The following is a 12,453-nucleotide window of genomic DNA, read 5'->3' on the forward strand; positions in this document are numbered from 1 at the left end:
GGGGGGGGCGGGGGGGGGGGGTGGTTAGTAATAGAAGAGAGAGGGGGTGCTTTTTTGGCCAAACTTCAACAGAAAGGGGGGTGGAATTGGTGGATTGGAGTGCTGAAATTTAATTGAAAAAAAAGGGGGGGGGGGGGGTGAGTCGCAAATTTTCTGGAAAGATAAATAGAAGGGGGAGGAGGGGGGTGGGGGGGGGGGGGGTTCTATTTGATACAGTAGAGTGCCTTCCTCCGCGTTTAGTATTTTATTCTTTTCTTTTCTTCCTTCTTTTTTTTTCTTTTTGGCAATAATATTATAATAGTGTGTAATAATATAATAATATTATCGTTGTCACTACAAAGTCTCCTATTGAAAACTGAAAGATATAGACTATATGTGACCCATCGTCTCAAAACGGTATTATGTCGGAAGGAACCAAATGCTTACAAGCCGAATTAAATGTCAGACTGGTCAAAAATATAAACTGTTGGCATTAGCACCCTAAAATATGGTGTCCATTCTTCTCAATAAAACATACAAACTCAACACAACTCTGATATTTCTGGCTATAAATTCAAGTTTCAACATTTTAACCAACCCGACTTAATACCGGTTTGAGGCGAAGGGTCACATACTGTGACGGATTAGAAGGAAACCAAACACGGCTGTGAAAGGGTTAAATACTCGTGTGGTGTATAGAGATGTACTGTGAGGTTTAATTGGTAGATTGCAATAACTGTTATGATTACTCCAAACTGTTATGATTACTCCAAACGGTTATAATAACTCCAAATACAACCCAAAATAATGGTAGAACGTTGAATAGAGGATGCTGGGTAATTTTAGTATGATAGCAGACAGTTATTGCACTCTTTCTCTCTCTCTCTCTCTCTCTCTCTCTCTCTCTCTCTCTCTCTCTCTCTCTCTCTCTCTCTCCTCTCTCCTCTCTCCCAATACACTGTTATATTACTCCAAACTGTTATTACTCCAAACGTTATAATAACTCAATACAACCCATAATGTAACTTGAATAGAGATGCTTAATTTTAGTATGATACTATGACATATTGCACTCTTCTCTCTTCTCTCTCTCTTCTCTCCCTCTCTCTCTCTCTCTCTCTCTCTCTTCTCTCTCTCTCTTCAGTCTCTTCATCTCATCTATCTATCTATATTATTATTATATATAATATATATATATATATATTATATATATATCTGTCTCTCTGTGTGTGTTTGTGTGCGCGCGCGCTATATTCCACTGGCAGTCGCTATGGACACTGAAACAGGTGTACTGATGATGATGATGATGATGATGATGATGATGATGATGATGATGATGATAATGATACTGGTGGTGGTGGCGATGATGATGACGATGATAACGACGACGATAATAATAATACCTAATAATAATAATAATAATAATAATAATAATAATAATAAATAATAATAATAATAATAATAATAATAATAATAATAAAAATAATAATAATAATAATAATAATAATAATAATAAAATAATATAATAATAATAATAATAATAATAATAATAATAATAATAATAATAATAATAATAATAATAATAATAATATGGGCTAACGTTTCATTGGGGTGTTGGCGTAATATGGGACAGGATGCGGCTGTGTCTGTTGTCATTTTACAAAGAAGGCAGAAGATGGCTGTTGAGCACTATATGTGTTAAGTTCTTGGTGTGTTCTGATGCCATTTATTCCATGTTTGTCAGCAAACAACAAACTAGGGTTAAAAAGGATAATTTTGAGGAAACGTCACAAACCTGAGACTTCAACATCCCCCCCCCCCCTCCCAATCAATCAACAATATTTTGAGTTTGAGACATTTAGACTTAGCGGGTGTGTGTGTGTGGGGGGGGGGGGAGAGTTAAATTAATATGTTTTTTTTTTCACCAAAAATAAAACAATGGCCGAATGGGTTTTATAATAGCGCTATGTGGTCTAGTGGTATGACACTCGCTTTCGGGTCGGAAGGTCCTGGGTTCGAGCCTCGCGCTCGGCGCATAGTTGAGTCCTTGGAAAAGGCTCTTAACTCTCATTCTCTCACCGTACTCAGGTGTAAAATGAGTACCTGGCCGTTAACAGCGTTGTCATTGTCCGAAAATTTGTAATATCATGTCCTAAAATAATGAATTGTGCAACCTTGGGATTTTGTGGTTTGGCATTCGGCGCAACCTTGTGGTCTTTGGTTTGACATTCGACCTCTGACCTATGGGTCCCTTGTGTGAATCGAATCCTGCTCAAGCAGCGCAAAGTTGAGTCCCTGGAAAGTGTCCTTCAATCACATTCTTTCACCACGAGTGCCTCGCGTCTTACACATTTAATGTTCCTGTTGGACTCGTATCGTAGCCATCGTTATGTTATATAGCCTGATACTTAATGCAAAATGACTGGCAGTTTGACGTCATTTTTTTGGTTTTTGCACCGCCTAGTGAGTTGTCGTTAGTAGAGCTCATGGAAACAATTCATTTCATTGGTTGAACCATTGAATACAACTCACGATTTGTTTTCTTTTGGTCAGTATCAGGCCATAACTTTACGAAGCCACGCTCGTATCCCGAGTTGAGATCACTCTGAGCAAATTAGTGACCCTCGCCTCAAAACGGTGTTATGTCGGAATGATTAAGATGCTGAAAATTGAATTTATTGCCAGAAATATCAGACTTGCAATGAGTTTGTATGCTGTATTGAATAGAATGAATATCGTATCTTAGAATGCTAGATAGCAATAATTCAAATTTTTGATCAGTTTCGCTTTAATTCAGCTTTTTAGTATCTGGTTCATCCCGACATAATACCGTTTTGGGACGATGGGTCACAATTAAGTCGATTTTGCCTTTAAATGTAAAAAAAAAGAACATTAAGCCCTTTTGCAACGGCACCATTAGATCGCCTTGGAATACCATTCAATAGTCTGATGTCACGCCAACCGGCAACGGCGGCCATCTTGGTTCTAAACAAAGAAAACCATTACTTTTTATTTTTCATGCTGGCTAGAACTTTTCATATGCCTTGTGATCAGAATGTGTAAAAGTCAAAACATGATCAAATTTATAAGGGTTTTTTTTTCCTCTGGATACCCTTTATGCTCGCCGGAGAAACACTTCATACGGGCGTCCGCCATTGTTCTGATAGTTTAGAGCCAGTGTTACTAAGTTACCATGCGTCATTAGGAAGGAAGTGACGTTACGACTGTTGAAGAGTATTCCATGAAGAAGCATAGATAACCCATCAAACAGAATGTCTGATGTCAACAGGAATCACCCATATTGTCCAAATGAGCATCTTGCCCAAGAAAAAAAACTCCCGAAAGTCCTGAAGCGGGGCTCGAACCCGGGGAGCTTCGGGATCACAGTACAATGCCTTAACCACTCCCCCCCCCCCCCCCCCCCCCCGGCCCCCTCTTCCCACCTCTAATAGAATCTCGAGTTAAAACAAATAATAAATGGAGACATCATCGGGAAATAGCTATAATCCTCGGCGCATAGTTGAGTCCTTGGAGAAGGGCTCTTTACTCACATTCTCTCACCGTACTCAGGTGTAAAATGAGTACCTGGCCGGTAACAGCGTTGTCTCTGTCCCAAAAATTTGTAATATCGCCTGACAGGCGTCATGTCTCGTCCTACATGTGATGTGTTGCTGTTGGCCAGGGACCCCTTGTAAAGCGCTTTGAGCACGTTTAGTGGATATTGCGCTATATAAAAGCTCAAGTTTTTTTTTCTTTTTTTTTTTTGAAGTATCCTCTGAAATAATAAAGTTTAGATAGTTACACGATATTCAATCGTAACAATAGGATTAATAGTCTGATGTCACGTCCGCCCAGCAACCAGCAGCTTGGTTCTAAACAAAGAAAATGGGTACTTTTTAATTCTTCAAGCTGGCTACAACTTTTTCACATGTCATGTAATCAGAATGTATAAAAGTCAAAATATGATCAGATTGATAATGTTTTTCTCCTCTGGATACACTTTTACGCTCGTCGGAGAAGTATTTCATTAGGGCGTCCGCCATCGTTCCGATTGTTTAGAACCAGTTACTTACTAAGTTACTATGCGTCATTACGAGGGAAGTGACGCCACGACTGTTGAAGCCTATTTCACTGTGGCTCCCGTTACTTCCCTAAAAAAAAAAAAAACAAAACAAAAACAAAAACAAAACAACGACAATCCCATACATTACATTCAATTCACATCCTACATTGCCAGAAAGTTCTACGGATCTGTTTAACTAGTCAAATGGGTACTTTGGAAAACATATATTATGTGACCCCTCGTTTCAAAACGATATTAAGTCGGGATGATTAAGAAGCTTAAAATGGGATTTGTAGCCAAAAATATCATGCTTAAGTTGAGTTTATATGCTTTATAGAGGAGAAGGAATATCATATTTTACTGTGCTAAATTTAAATACCAACGTTTCATATTTTTGACCAGTTTAACTATTATTTGATTTTCTTTTTACATCTGGTCCATCCCGACATAATACTGTTTTGACACGAAGGGTCACATATTTTAAAATTTGGCCAGAAAACTCGTCCTTCAAGTAAATATCGATTGATCGAAATGACCTTCACCTTGTCAAAAAATACCTCTCAAACTTTGGACTTTAAACCTCTCATTACCAGCCATTTTCAGGATTTTCCCCAAAACTTCACACCCAACTAAAACAAATATATATTTTTTTTTACCACTCAAACACAAAAGCAGTAGGTTCTTGCGATAAATAATTTCTTTAGAAAAACACGCTCTACAAAACACTGTTTTCATTTTCTTTAAATGGTTTGATGTACAAGAGAAATTTGAATTAGAAAAATGTTGGTTTTATCGTAACGAATGTGACGATTTTCCTATAGTTGGTATGGAGAGGGTTGAGGAAGACTTCACGAAGTCCCAGGTTTGAAATTATTTTTTTTTTGCCAAGTTGAGGTCATTTAAAGCGATTGATATTTGATGGACGACATTTCTCGCCAACATTTTAAATACGAGTTTTTTTTTTTTTTGGTTTTTTTTTTGTTTTGTTTTTTTTTTCCAGATTACGGGAGTTCACTGGTTAATCCTAGTTCAGGATGACCGCACACGCGCGCCTTGGCCGAATTTGGTCCCAATGCTAATACTAAGCAGATTCGTCAGTCTAGTTTGAAGATAAAAATACTCATTTAATTTTGATTTTTTTTTTTTTTTTTGGATCTGTTAAGCAATAAAAAATCTTTTTCTTTTTCTTTTTTTCTTCTTTCTTTCATATTTATCTTTTTTTCCTTTTTCTTTTTTTTTTAAATTTAAAGAAATGAAGATATTTTTGTCCAATATATACCCGCTGTGGGCAAGAACCCGAGACAGCAGAGCATCTAGTCGAAAGGTGTGTTGTGACGATGCTACCCGGCGGGTTCGCGACGGTGCACGAATAATAATAATAAATAATAAATGGCATTTATATAGCGCTTTACTCCGTTGTCACAGGCTCTAAGCGCTTTACAGTGATATAGATAGAATGCGCTTGGCCAAGGAGTTCACAACATTGCCATCCGGAAGTATAACGGACCAACACACAAACTCTGTGTAACCATGAACTTTTATAGTCTGGTTAATACAGTTTAGTGAGAACAACTCACAAACGCGGATGGCAAAAACAATAACAAAGGCCTGAGTGACGTCATCTGCATACTATCTATAAAACAAAACATATTACAGTGAGACAAGTGTGAAGGAAACGTGATACGAATTCAATTTAACAACAACAAAATATGAAAATAATATTGCAACATTATGACGTAAAAAGATAAAACTTGCGGACCGGACTTTGCTGATTGGGTCCATTGTCATACATAGTAGTGTGAAAACCATAAGAGGCTGCTGCCAATTAGGCATTAAATTCTCTTCATTTCTATTGATGGGTTAATGGGCATCGCTCTATGTGCGGCTATGTGGTCTTGTGGTATGACACTCGCTTTCGGATCGGACAGTCCTGGGTCCGAGCCTCGCTCGCTCGGTGCATAGTTGAGTCCTTGGAAAAGACTCTTTACTCACATTTTTTTCTCACCGAACTCTGGTGTAAAATGAGTACCATGCCGTTAACAACGTTGTTTTTATCCGAAAAAAAAGTGTTATATCTCCTATTAGGCGTCATACATGTCCCGTCCTACGTGTTAAGTGTATGAAAATAATATTGCAACATTATGACGTAAAAAGATAAAACTTGCGGACCGGACTTTGCTGATTGGGTCCATTGTCATACATAGTAGTGTGAAAACCATAAGAGGCTGCTGCCAATTAGGCATTAAATTCTCTTCATTTCTATTGATGGGTTAATGGGCATCGCTCTATGTGCGGCTATGTGGTCTTGTGGTATGACACTCGCTTTCGGATCGGACAGTCCTGGGTCCGAGCCTCGCTCGCTCGGTGCATAGTTGAGTCCTTGGAAAAGACTCTTTACTCACATTTTTTTCTCACCGAACTCTGGTGTAAAATGAGTACCATGCCGTTAACAACGTTGTTTTTATCCGAAAAAAAAATGTTATATCTCCTATTAGGCGTCATACATGTCCCGTCCTACATGTTAAGTGTTGCCCCCCCCCCCCCCCCCCCCCCCCCCGCCCATGTAACGATTAGTGGATATTGCACTGTATAAAAGCTCAATCGATTTTTAATTTTTTTTTTTTCAATTTTTTTTCTTGTGTGTGTTTTTTTTTTTTTTGTTGTTGTTGTTGTTTATCGGTCATACACTTTAGCCATGTGGTGTTACTAATAATAATTTGTTCCAAACATGTCAATGGATCGATATATTATTGTTAAGCGAATGCATAATAATTTGTTTTTGCTTGCGGTTTTTAAGTTCCTTGGCGTTTTACTGGTCTAAATGTGACTCACCGTCTCTAAACGGCATTATGCCGGGATGACTTGGGTGCAAAATATTGAATTTATTCACAAAAACACGAAACTTGGGGTTTGTTTCGATTTGTTATGTTACAGAATGAAGACAATTTCTCACAATGCAAAAGCTTAAAAATAGCTATTTACTATCAATTTAATTCTAAATTCACTTTCCGGGGTCCAATTCATTCCGACATAATACGGTTTCGAGACGAAGGGTCACAAATGAGAAACACAATAAATGGACCGTTCCAAACAGGGACGGATATCTCAGCGTGTTGAGGCGCTAGGCTTATATTGATTTCATGAGTTGTCAGATTCTATTCGCTTTGCTCACTCGGAAGAAATCAATGAGCCTCTGGAAATACTTGTTTACATGTTTGTGAGTGCGCCTGTGCCTGTGTGTTGTGTGTATGTATTGAGGTTTTGAGATTTTATATAGCGCAATATCCATTAAACGTGCCCAAAGCGCTTTACAAGAGGTCCCTGGCCAACAGCAACATGTAACATTTACGACAAGACATTACGTACGCCTGTTAGGCGATATTACCTTCTTTTTTTTTTTGGACATAAACAACGCTGTTAGCTGCCAGCTGTTTACCAATCATTGCCATTGTTTACATTATGACGACTGTCCGAGAGGCGTGGTTATCTAAGTGTCTATTATTTTATGGAATTTGTAAACTCATCATTGAAACAAGACCATAATAGTTGATTTGGATCTGCAGAATCATACAATAAAGAGAAGGCTAGATTGATACATAACACACCTGCCTGGTTTATAAAAAATTAATTCCTAAATTTTACGAGATAAAAATTGTAGCAACACGTAACGTGTAGAACGAGACATGACGCCTGTTAGGCGATATTACAATTTTTCAGACAGACACAACGCTGTTGACGGCCAAGTACTCATTTAAGACCTGAGTACTGTGAGAGAATGGGAGTAAAGAGTCTTTTCCAAGGACTCAACTATGCGCCGAGCTAGACTCGAACCCAGGACCTTCCGATCCGAATGCGAGTGTCACACCACTAGATCACATAGCCCCACAACTTAAAAAGCAAAATACCAATCACGAGATGTTTCTGGCGCTAAGCCTCTCTTCAGTTGGCAACACAAACGGGAAAAGGGGGAATAAGCTAAGTAAATTCCATACAAAATGGAAAAAAAGACTTCCTCTTGTCCGGGTAAATGATTGCGAAGAGTGACACTATATTATATGGTCCAATGCTTTGAAACTTGACCAGCGATCTGTGGGTCGAGGGTTCGAATCCAGCTACGGGTGCAATTCAAAGATGAGTCCTTGGAGAAAAAACTTTACTCACATTCTCCTTCCCTGCTCATGCACAAAAAGAGTACCTGGTCGGTAAGCGTTGTTTCTGTCAAAATAAATTATTTACCACAATGTTGGAGCCTACGGAACCACTTCAACACGCAACTACACACAACAAACCAAACTCATGTAACACACAGTCCTGACGATGGCTGAAAAGACCTGAAACATTGATGTAGACTGACTGCAACATTGTGGTAAATATTAAAATAATAATTCGCTCCATTGCTACATGTCGAGCACTATTCGTACCTTATTTGTATCCAACACGATCCAATATATATATATATATATATATATATATATATATATATATATATATATATATATATATATATATATATTATTTACCACAAAAAACACACAGAAACGAGTCGTCTCGGCCAAAAAAATGTGAGTGAAAATTTACATTATATATTAGCTCTAACCACCATTATCGAGCACTTTCGTACCTACAAGTACCCACCAACACTCATAAATAAAATATATATATATATATATATATATATATATATATATATATATATATATATATATACATATATATATAATATATATATATATATATATGAGCCAAGGTCAAAAGAAGCCCGCCTGATACCAGTGTTAAGAAAATTTGATTTTTACTTAATTATGGGCTGTTTTCATTGGGTTAATGCTTGTAATCAATTGATAATATGAAGAAGAGATAAAATGAGATAGCTCAACATACTATGTTCAACAGAATATGAAATAAACAACTTGAAAGTGAAATTTGAATGCTGTTTGGCATGTGCTTAAAACGAGGTCAACGCATCACCTTTTTAGAAATCATGTAGAAATTAAATGTGATGTTTTAGCTCACGTGATTGAAATTTGACTAATAGTATAAAGTCAAAATTTACTTTTGAACGCAATTGCAGTATATTACATATCTGTTTAAGTTTCATATAGACTTCTTAAAAAGTTGGTGTTGCTTGTGACCTTTGGTGTCATCAAACACAGCCCAATACTAAGACTCGACACGAAACTTTAAAGCTCATGTTTAATGTTTATAAAATGTTTTATTATGAGAAAAAAGCATAGATTTACTATCTGAACTCAAATCTTGGAGTAAATGTATACCGTTTTACCGGTATTGAGGTTTATTGGTTTTGGTGTCATTTGTCACAAGCAACACGGCATGCGTGAACACGTGGAAGTTTGTTTCGTTAAATGGCGATTCGCAATTTTGATCCACCCTTCTTACCAGTCTTTGAAGTGCAGCACTTTCATTTGCCTTTCCAGCGTGGCTCCAGGCAGAACAGGTAAGTTGAACTTTGGTGTCATCGCTATTTTACATTGTCACAAGCAACACTTTATATTGGATATTACAAAGTGCCACCAAAAAGTATGTTTTCAGCTGTTATTCTACTTACAAATATGATATTATGACATATCACATAACACTGTGATTTTGACACAATTATTTCCTTGTAATTCTAACTTTTTATGTTTCAGGGTTGTATCAATCAAGAAAAAGACAAAACTCAAGCTTTTGACTAATCCAAATAAAAGAAGGGTTGTCAAGAAATTTGATTTGATTTACTATTAACACACTAAACTACTACAAACTAGCAGATTTGAGCAGTAGGGCGGATGTTACCGTATGGTTACATGAATTCATTACCATGGCTGATATTTATCCAGTGTTTGTGTGACTTCTGGTACTTTTTGTGACCATTGGTGTCATTGGTTAAAATGTCCAGGTGACACTTAAGTTTGCAGTTTCTAATGTATTTCTGTTTTCATGTTCTTCAAAGCTTGAAATGTCATTGATTAGATTTTAACAGGCTATATTACATGTGTTCAGTTGCTATTCTTGATTTATTGAGGCAAAATTGAGTTCTAGTGCCGATTTTGACCAAAGTAATAGCAACAATGGTATTACTAATTTCTAAGTATATTTCCAATTTGAAAGTATTTAGTTTCTTTAAATATTATTGAATTTCATTTTAGAGTAGGTTATTGTGCTTTTTTGACTGAAAATAATGATATATAATGGACGAAAGTGTGATTTGGTGTTGCTTGTGACATAAGTAATGGTGTCACCGGTCTTATGTCACAAGTCACATTCAGATGCTCTAATTTCCATGTAAATTTCTATTTTTGAAGTCTTTGGTTTCTGAATATTATTAAATTCCATATTTAACTGTGGTTATTACACTGGTTTGACTGAAATTAATGATATATTGTCGAAATTGCAATTTGGTATTGCTTGTGACATAAGTAATGGTGTCATCGGTCTAATTTCACAAGTGACACAATGTCGCTAAATAAGATTTGCTTTGGTCACATTATTTCCCAACATTTTATTCCAAAAGTTTCTGAACATTGCTGGTAATAAACATAAGCAATATTGTTGTTGTTGTTAATGTACATACATTTTTATGAAATAATATATTTGCATTCTATGTTGCTTGTGACCGATGACACCAAAAAGCAACATTTTCTTCAATAGTTGGTAATATTATTGTACTATGATTGTTGTTGATTGTGTCTTTTTGTCTATAACTTACTAAATAAAGTTTGATACTCAACAAAAACCTTTTGGTTATTGAGTTTTTTGTCTCATTTTGGTGTCACCGGTCACAGGTGACACCAGCAACCTATAGGTATTGTTGACGATATGATGCTGCGTTAGACCTTAAAGTTATCTAAAGGGCCTTTGATTCATGAAGTACAGGGTTTTTGCTACACATATAGAAACATGAATGGATTATTATGTCACTTTTATCTTGAGAAAAAAAATTGGCACCTTTTGACCTTGGCTCATATATATATATATATATATATATATATAATATATATATATATATATATATATATATATATCGAGACTGTCAAGCTACACATACGTGTTACGTAACGGTTGGTCTGGAACTCCCTTGTAAATTGAATATTTCGCTATACAACAGCTCCAGGAATTGTTTGTTTGTTTGTTTGTTTGTTTGTTTGCTTGTTTTGGGGGGTGGGGGTGGTGGTGTTCTTATGTTGTTTTTTTATGAATCATTATTGTCGATCTTCGTTTTTGTTTTAACCCTCTCCTATCCAACCATAGGAAAATCGTCACATTCGTTACGGTACGATACAACCAACATGTTTCTTATTCAAATTTCTCTTGTACATCGTTAGAATTTAAAGAAAATGAACAGTGTGTTGTAGAGCATGTTTTGCTAAAGAAATTATGTATCGCAAGAATTTTACTGCTGTCGTTTTTGAGTGATAAAAAATATATTTTTGTGTTAGTTTGGTTGAAGTTTTGGAAAAAAAAGTCATGAAAATGGCTGGTAAGGAGAGGGTTAACCACAAACCCAATACCCCAAATCGTTATCGTCTCATTGAAGTAATGGACAAATCTCCAAAACTACTCGCATAAAATAAATAAAGCCTCAAAGCAAAGCACACTTTATTCCGTTGCATTCGGTTACCAGACGTTTAAATGTGTGTACATTGGTAAAAGAAAGATGAAACGTGTCAACATGTGATTATTTTATAAAGTAAACGAACTCTAAGCAAGGGACTGGACCAGTAGCTAACTCCCCCTCGAATTGAAACCACTCAAAAGATCACCAACCTCCTTCCTACTTGACACAGACACTATCAATCATTCACTCTCGTTATCAATGGTGCAATTCAGTGCAAAAATAACTAAAATGACGTCATCAAAATTACCTTGAATTACAAAATAACGTTGTTTTAAATATCCGCCAAAAAGAAATTTTCCACAATCGTTGAATATTCATTCAATGTCTGGTATTTATCTACTTTGTAACAGGAACCAATAATAATTGTCGTAACCAGCGTAACTGCCATTGTGACATTATCACAGCTGAAGAAATATCGCCGGTCCATAGAGGAAGCGGTACCACGACCACCACGATCACCACCACCACCACCACTACTCGTATGAGTAATAGACCAGAAACCAGCACACGGAGTCGTTGGCTCGGAACTACAATAATTAGATAGAATCAAATATCACTCGAAATTTATACTATTTTAGTACTATCATGACTGCAGATTATTCTCATGTAAAGTCTGCAATCACATTGTGTATTGAATTATATCATTCACACAGTCTGTCTTGATATGTAATCATTACCGTTAATTTGTTTAGGGGGCGCGTATGTTAGTCTAAATCTGTCCAGGGTTGCCAGATATTTCAAAATGCCAGGAAGACTAAAATGAAACATCAAAAATCAATTGTACCACCCCACTAGA

At 36.5% G+C, this 12,453-nt stretch overlaps 1 protein-coding gene across 2 annotated transcripts in view; it reads right to left on the bottom strand.

Annotated features, from left to right (window-relative positions):
* LOC144956240 (regulating synaptic membrane exocytosis protein 2-like) overlaps positions 1-12,141 on the bottom strand; it is a 108,316-nt gene extending 96,175 nt beyond the window's left edge. For both annotated transcript variants that reach the window (XR_013641926.1, XM_078886663.1), the window contains exon 1: positions 11,905-12,141. The gene's annotated coding sequence lies outside the window, so the exon portion shown is untranslated. The remainder of the gene's footprint in view (positions 1-11,904) is intronic.
* Between the last annotated feature and the right edge of the window lie 312 nt (positions 12,142-12,453).

The sequence above is a fragment of the Berghia stephanieae genome, chromosome 11 (assembly GCF_034508935.2).
Source record: "Berghia stephanieae isolate SIO BIC M18660-M18661 chromosome 11, UCSD_Bste_1.3, whole genome shotgun sequence".
Taxonomy (NCBI): domain Eukaryota; kingdom Metazoa; phylum Mollusca; class Gastropoda; order Nudibranchia; family Aeolidiidae; genus Berghia; species Berghia stephanieae.